Below are 8,701 nucleotides of genomic sequence, written 5' to 3' on the forward strand. Positions count from 1 at the left end.
TCCATAGTGAAAGCTTTGATTTTCATCAGCAAGTGCTTCAAGACCTCCTTGAATTCAGCAAACGAGCTAGTACCCTCTGCATATCATCGCATGCAGGCTGTTAATAAGCTTTCCTCCAATCTTGATGTTGTATTGCTCTCCATATAGCCCAGCTGCTCAGACTATAGAACTTCTTCTGCAAGAAAATACATTTTCCACTTTTCAAGTTCTTACAAAACTTCTTCTGTAAGAAAATACAGGACTTTTGGTTACCGACACCTGACGGGAAGGATTTTTCAGTACAAAATCCTTGCTGCACTCCATGTAGTCAAGCCTGGGGTGGTGTTCACATTGAAACAGCAACTGTGTCTCATACCAGCCCATGAGGAGTATGGGTAAGTGCCTAAGCAGACATGATGGTTGCAGGAGAAGCTGGTGCTACCTCTGAAGTATACACCAGGTGCTATGGGAATTCCAGTCTAGTGCACGGAAGACAACCTTGTGCAGAAAGAAATAACTATGTTTTATCTTGAAGGATGGGCACCGGAGGATCTTGAAACAAGAATGATAGTATTAGAAGGACCAAGACACCAAATCTCAAAACCAGACTCACTGGAGTGGATTCTGACACTCAGTCACGCTATAGGGCACCATAGAACTTCACCTACAGGTTCCCAGGGCTGTTAGTATTTGTGGAAGTAGAAAGCCTCATGTTTCTCCTGAAAAGCATGTGAGGGTTTCAAACAGCCGACCTTGCAGTTTAGTGGTCCAATACACACACTACACCATCAGGGTTCCCATTTACATGAGGTGGTGAAGATCCATGAGCTGCAGCCATGGCTCTGGCCTTGTGGAGAGGGGAAGATGGAGGCTTAGCTGATCAGAGCTTTGTTTTAGGAAGCCTGCGTGAATTATAGTGTGGTCCAACAAAGGAGCCCCTTACTAGCCTGAGTCTGGCTTCAGCTGGTCACTAATTATGTAGCTCTTGGTCATTTATATGTCTCAGAGAAGCTACAAAAATGGGTTGGTAATAACTGTCTTGCCTCCCTCCCGGAGCTACTGTAAAGTGTAACATAAATGTGAGAGGTTATTATCTCTTCCACCTCCAGATGTAAGTACAGGTCCACTCTTTCTCAGGGCTCTGTCTCAGTCTCAGAGCTGTCTTCCTGTTGTCGGGAGCTTCTCCCCCCAGCTTCCTTCATGATTTCTTTAATGATTTCTCATAGTTCTAGGGTTTTCCGCATTCCTTTCTCCCTTCCTTAGTTTTTCTTCGGTCTCTAATGTTCCAATAAAAAAGTATATACTATACAGTATATGTATTTCATAATAAAGATATATAATAGGGTGTAGGGTAGCAACAATGAAACATACAACTTTCCTCTAGTTCTTAAATGCTCCCCCAACCCTCCACTATCATGATCCCAATACTACCTCACAAGTCTGGCTAGACCAGAGGATGTGCACTGGTACAGATAGGAACTGGAAACACAGCGAATCGAGGGCAGATGATCCCTACAGGTCAGTGGTGTGAGTGGTGATACCGGGAGGGTGGTGGGAAGGTGGGGTAGAAAGGGGAAACCGATTACAAGGATCTACATATAACCTCCTCCCTGGGGGATGGACAACAGAAAAGTGGGTGAAGGGAGATGTCGGACAGTGTAAGATATAACAAAATAATAGCAATCATAAATTATCAAGGGTTCATGAGGGAGGGGGAAGCGGGGAGGGAGGGGGAAATGAGGAGCTGATATCAAGGGCTCAAGTAGAAAGCAAATATTTTGAGAATGATGATGGCAACAAATGTACAAATGTGCTTGACACAATGGATGGATGTATGGATTGTGATAAGAGTTATACAAGCCCCCAATAAGATGATTTAATAAAAAATATATATAACTATATATGTATTTCATAATAAAGATATATAATAGAGATTAGTATAAAAGATATACAAATATTTTATAGGTTCATATTTCAATTGGAAGTGTATATTATATGTGGGTTTATAGAAAACACATAGACATATAAAATATCTGTATATAAATGTAAAAAGTATATATTCACGTATAATTGAAATATCTGCTTCTTGTCTGTCTTTGTTATACTGTGGTGGTTTGTGTGTGGCTGTGATACTGTGATACTTGTTCATAGCAAATACTTCTTTCGCTAAATGTCGCCAGTATTTCAAATACCAGCAGGGTCACCCAAAGAGATCAGGTTTCAGCAGAGCTTCCACACTATAAACAGACTACAAAGAAGGAATTGATTGAACACATCTGAAGAATTAGCCACCGAAAACTTATAGTCAGAAGCTAAACAATGCCAGATACTGAAAACCTCGTGAAAAGAGGCAGAATCTTGTCAGAGACAGTGCTCGGAGATGAGCCCCTCACGTCTGAAGGCACTCAAAAGAGGCCAAGGAAGAGCTGCCTTCTCAGAGTAGACTTGACCATAGTGACGTGGATGGAGGAAAGCCCGTGGGAGGAAAGCCATCAGAATATTCATTTGCTAATGGGGCACGACTTAAAATGAGAAGAAAGTGCTGCAAACATCTATTAACAACCGCAACTGGGAATGTACGAAATGTGAATATAGGAAAATTGGAAGTTGTCCAAAATGAAATGTAACATAAAATTGACATTCTAGGCAACAGTGAGCTGTGATGGACTGGTATTGACCATTTCGAATGGTACAATCACGTGATTTACTATGCTGGGAAAGCAACAGTCGAGAGCAATGGTGTTGCATTCACGGTCAAAAGGGCCATCTCGAGATCTGTCTGAGAGTACAATGCTGTCTGTGATAGGATTACATCTATCTGCTTTCAAGGAAAGCCAATCAATACAACTATTACTCAAATTGATGTACCAACCACCAAAGCTAGTGATGAAGAAAGTTACAACCGTCTTTAGCCTGAGATTGATGAAACAAGCAATCACGATGCATTGACAATCATTGGTGATGTGATTGGAAAAGTTGAAAACAATGAAGAAGAAGGAACAGTAGTTGGAAAATGCCACCTTAGAAACAAGGTCAGAGATCACATGGCAGGATTTTGCAAGACCAATGCCTTGTTCATAGCAAAGACTTTTTTTTCAACAGCACAAACAGCAACTACTCATGTGGACTTGTCCAGATGGAATACACAGAAATGAAACTGACTACACCCCACAGGAGAGAACTTGGAGAAGCTCAATATCAACAGCTATAACCAGGCCAGGGGCTGACTGGAGACAGATCATTAACTGCTCATTTCTAAGTGTGGATTGAAGCTGAAGAAAATTAAAACAAGACCAAGAAAGTCAAAATATGACCTTGAATTTATCAAGAATATCTCAAAAACAGATTTGATGCATTAAACACTAATGACAGAAGACCTGATATGCTGTGATATGACATAAGGAATATCATATATGAAGAAAGCAAAAGGTCATTAACAACAGAAAAGAAAGAAAAGATCAAAGTGGATTAATTGTAGAGTAGCTGAGGCACATGGAAGAAACAATGAAGTCAAAGAGCCGAAGAGAAATTTTCAAAGGCAGCTTGAGAAAACAAAGTACCTAAACCATTATAATGAAACGTCCAAAGACCTTAAGTTAGATAATCAAAAAGGAAGAACATGATCAGCATATTTTAAACTGAAAGACTTTAAGAAAAAAATTCAAGCTTTGCATTACAATGTTGAGTCAATGAGCAAAATATTGAATCATGTAGGAAGTATCAAAGGAAGATGCAAAGGATACACAAAGTCACCGTCAAAAGAACCCCCCAAACTAGTCAACATTGAACCATTTCAAGAGGTAGCATATAATCAAGAACCAATGATACTGAAAGAAGAAGTTCAAGCTGCATTGAAACATTAGCTCAAAACAATGCTGGATGCACTCAGCCATTTATGCCAGGAAATTCGGAAGACTTTACTTGGCCAACTGACTGGAATAGATCCATATTTGTATCCATTCCAAAGAAAGGATTTGACCCAACTGAATGGTCAAATTATAGAACATCATTAGCATCACATGCAAGTAAAATCATCATCACATGCAAGTATAAATAACATCACATGCAAGTAAAATTATGCCGGAAACCATCAAACGATTCAAGGCACTGCCGGAAGAAGACCTTCAGCAAGATGAATTGACATGTGGCTGCACTGAAGGGCTCAAACATAAGAACAATTTGGACAACGGTACACGACTGGGCAGTGTTTCTTCTGTTGTACGTAGGATTTCTATGAGTTAGAATTGACTTGATGGCACCTAACAATTTAAACACTCTTCCTAGATCTTCTATAGCCCATAAAACATTAGGACTTAGATGTAGCTATGATGGGCCAATGTAGTTCTCCGACCGTTTTTCTTTAGGGCCAAGAAAGCCCATGGAACTGTTCCAAGTTCTATGACTTGGCATTGACTCTCCCCCAACAGTTTTTCATTCCTATGAAAGATGACCCAAGGGACTGTGGAAACCATCTAACATTATCATTAATATCACATGCATCAATTCGGACTCACAGTGAGCTTACAGAACAGAGTGAACTGACCCTGTAGGTTTCCAAGCCTGTAGATCTTTATGGGAGCAGAGAGCCTCATTTCTCTCCCTCGAAGTGACTGGTGAGTTTGAACTGCCCACCTTTCAGCTAACAGTCCAGTGTGTAGCTCACTCTGCCCCGCGGCTCCTAGCAGCGAACACAGCAAACATGTATTATCTCACAGTGTCAGGAATTTAGGAGTGGCTTACCTGGGTGGTTCTGGCTCAGAGTCTCATATGAAACTGAAGTCAAGAGGTTACTTGGGCTGCACTGGGACCAGAGGATCTGCTTTCTAGGCATTTCACTCACTAGCCTGGGAAAGTTAGTGCTGGTTGTAGAGGTCTAGGCTCCCCGCCACGTGGACCTCCCCAGAAGGCTGCACAAATATTCACACAAAATGACAGCTGGCTTCCCTTAGAGCCAGTGACCCAAGGGAGAGAGAAGGAGAAAGTCAAAAGAGCTTTGTGAACAAGTTTGGGGCATCACACATAGTGGTGGGTGGGATTCGGGGGTTCACACCAGTTCAGCAGAACCGATGACTAATTTTTTGTTGAGTTCGGCGAACTGCTTGTTCAAATGGCACTCTGTAAGGGCTCTCTCTAGGGTGGGCAGCTGGGTAGCGGCCCAATGGGGAATCACAAATTTACATTCCTTACTCTTTTTTAACATTCATCTGCACAAGAGTGGTGCTCTGATATCATGTGAAAATCATAAACTACCTTTCAGTATATCTTTTAAAAAATATATATATACTTAAAATTATATCTATAAATATACATATACTTAAAATGGTCATTAGGGCAGTGAACTGGTTGCTAAATTACTTGAATTCCACCACTGGTCACACACCATCACTTCTGCCATGACAATTGTTAGAAATAAGTTAATTTAATCCAGTTCACACTGAAGAGGAGGGAATTCATCCCAATTTTTTGAAGGCAGGGCCTTATTACAAGATGTCAGGACCAAGAAATCACCACATAGAATTCGTCTTCTCTTTCCATCTCCAATAACTGATTAGTCCCTGACTTTTAGTAGGTGTTCAATTGATGTTCCTATGGCTCTTTCAAGGCGACAATGCTGGCGTCAGGGAGGTCCCTGGGTAGCTAGTGTGGACCAGGCAAAGAACATTAAACGTTGGAATGAAAGAGAAAGGAGTTGTGAGAAATTCTTAGGTAAAATTCAAAAGACTATCTAATTAGTTGAGAGGGCATGGGAAGAGGTCAATTTGGGAATGAAGACAATTTGGAACTAGGTTGTAAAGCTGGCTATAGCAGCCAAAGAGCCTTGCTAGCACCTTTTGGTAAGGAACTCAGCTGTTAATCAAAATTACCAGCTGCTTCCTAGGAGAAAGATGTCCGTCTGTTTCTGTAAAGGTTACAGTCTTGGAAACCCTCTGAGGTGATAGTTCTCTGTCCCCTAGCGTCGAGATGGGTCAAAATTGACTCTGAGATTTTTGGCACTCAAAGAGAAATCATGAACCTAATTACTCCATTGTATTTGGGAGGGCGAGGCTGGCGGTCAGCCATATGGGTGCTCCCCCACCCCTCCAATCCCTTTATTTCAGGTTCTTCATCTATGAACAAGGTTTTATCTGCAAACATGGAGCTCAGACTGTCCACTTACTTCCTGGGATGTTCAGCTTAAAGTCTCAATGTTAAAATGTTGACAAGAACATCCCACCTTACCACAATTAGTTCTCACCACCGTACCCTCTACTACATATGATCATATAAAATGAGGTATTGGTTGAACCATGTGAAGTCCAAGTTTTAACCCATAAAGAAACGTTTCACAGGTTTCGCCCTAATGCATGTGGATGTCTTACTGCCACTGAGTCGGTTCTGACTTGGAGCGACCCTATGGGGTAGGGTAAAACTGCCCCTATGGATTTCCCAATGTGGTAGTTACACAATTCATGACAATTTCATGTCAACTTGATAAAAGAATGAAGGGTGCAGTCTAACTTGTCAGTCAGGTGACACCCTGAAGCTGTCTCTTGTGGGGATGGCCTACTTATGAGGATTCTGGGAACTCCCTCTTCCTTCCTGGAGATGGGCCACTCTCTCTCTCTGCATCACACTCCTGTTGACAAGCCACATGGAGCCACGCCCATGGCAGCCAGAGCACTGAGATGCTTCCACCAGCATCAGCATTGGATCCCAAAGACTTTCCACCCACCAGCCTGTGATCTTCCTGCATTTGACATCATTGCATGTGCTGCAGTATGAGTCTGAAGAGGAATTTGTAGACTAGTATCGGACATACGGGCTAATATTGGACTTAGGGACTTGATTTGGACTGGGCTGCAATGCTTTCTCAATACACAATTGCTCTTTGATATAAAGCTCTCTATGCATATAAGAGTGTCAATGAATTTGTTTCTCTAGTCAACCTGGTCTAACACACCCAGACTATAATTCTTTATGGGGGTAGCAAGCCTAATCTTTCTCCCTTGGAGAGGCTACTAGTTTTGAACTGCTGATTTTGGGGCTAACAGCCCAACACATAACTCACTACACCACCAAGCCTCTATGTACATGTGGATACAGGCTGCTTCAAGGGTTCGTGGCTCTAGTCCTCACAAGACTAAGATCTAACTTGAGAAGGCAGTGAATGTTAAACATTTAATCCAATATAGGCATTATTCTCCTAATTCCTCAAAAGTCAGATAAATTATAGACCAAATGCTGTAGTCTAAATACTGCAGTCAAGAAATTTAGGAAGTGAAATTTCTCTAGAACTCTAGGCTCAATCACATTCTCACCCACGATGCCATTTTAAGAAATGTTATTTACTTAGAAGCAAACATAATAGTGGACCTAATTAAATAAGAAGTAGGGTTTAAGTAATTTTCTGCTATTTTGCAATTTTGTACATTTAGAAAAGGCTGGTGGCAGGGTCAGTGAAGTACTGGGACTGCTAACCTCAAGGTCAGCAGTTTAAATCCACCATGGGATGGAGGGGGGCGGGGTGGGGAATGAGAAAGATGAGGCTGTCTTCTCCCTTCTGTAAGGATTTACAGCCCTGGAAACCCTAGAGTAGTTCTACTCTGTCCTATGAATCACTATTGACTGGGGTTCACTGGATACAGTGGTTTATTTTTTTTGTTAGTACACTCCCTTTATTTCTGGTTGAATTAAACCCCAGATTTGCCAATACAACATTAAAAAAAAAAGAACTAGGGGTATTTTTTGTAGTCCCAGGGCAGTGCAAACTATTAACATGCTGGGGCTAACTCAAACATCAGAGGTTGGGTCCCCCACCCGCTTCCCTGCCAGAGGCATCTAAGAAGGCCTTGTGATGTACTTTTACAAAATCATCCGTTCCACTCTGACACCCTGGAGTCTTGGTGGCTGCTAACCACAAAGTCTGTAGTTTGAAACCACCAGCTGCTCCAAGGGAGAGAGACAGGGCTTTCTACTCCCTTAAAGAATTACAGTTTCCGAAACTCACAGTGGCAGTCTATCCTGTCTTACAGGGTCACTGTGAGTAGGCTTCCACTCAATGGCAGTGAGTTTGGTTTGGTTTTTTGGCGTTTCTACTCTGACACACACGGGAGGCCAGGCATGGCCATGAATCGGAATCAACTCAATGGAAACTTTTTTTTAAAATGGAGGCATTCAAAAGCCCCACAATGTATTGAATACTTTCAATGAAAAAGTTGATTTCCCGTTTTTACTATTCCCCATCTCCAGATCAATTCATACTAAAGGTAGGCTGAGTGATATGTGTTACCACGAAGTGTACGGAAACTGCAATTGGACATCTGCTTCCTCCAAGGGAACGTAAGCTCCCCCAGGGCAGGGCCTTTGCTTGCTTGCTGGATCTTTATTCCCAGACTTCAGGACCAAGCCTGGCCGACTGCAATCTCAGTAACGATCCGAGTGGACTGTCCATTCATTGATCGATTCACCCAATACGGTCCTACACCCCTCGACACGGAACCCACGGGCCGATGGTTCCCAAGCCCGGGAATATCCGGCGGCCTGGCCCTTCCCGCCGCCGCGGCCTTCCCGGCCCTTCCCTTCCCTTCCCGCGGAGGAAGAAGAAGGACGCCGAGCAGTGGGAAACCCATGCACACTTCCTGTTCGGGCAGGGCCGGGCGTCCGCGTCCCCGAGGCCTGCTTCCTCCGTGCGGCGGCCAACTGCGGGCCCTGAGAATGCGGAGGGGCTCCGCGCGGAACCCCG

The sequence above is a fragment of the Echinops telfairi genome, unplaced genomic scaffold (genome assembly GCF_000313985.2).
Source record: "Echinops telfairi isolate 266 unplaced genomic scaffold, ASM31398v2 ScPeMD7_3533;HRSCAF=4204_1, whole genome shotgun sequence".
Taxonomy (NCBI): domain Eukaryota; kingdom Metazoa; phylum Chordata; class Mammalia; order Afrosoricida; family Tenrecidae; genus Echinops; species Echinops telfairi.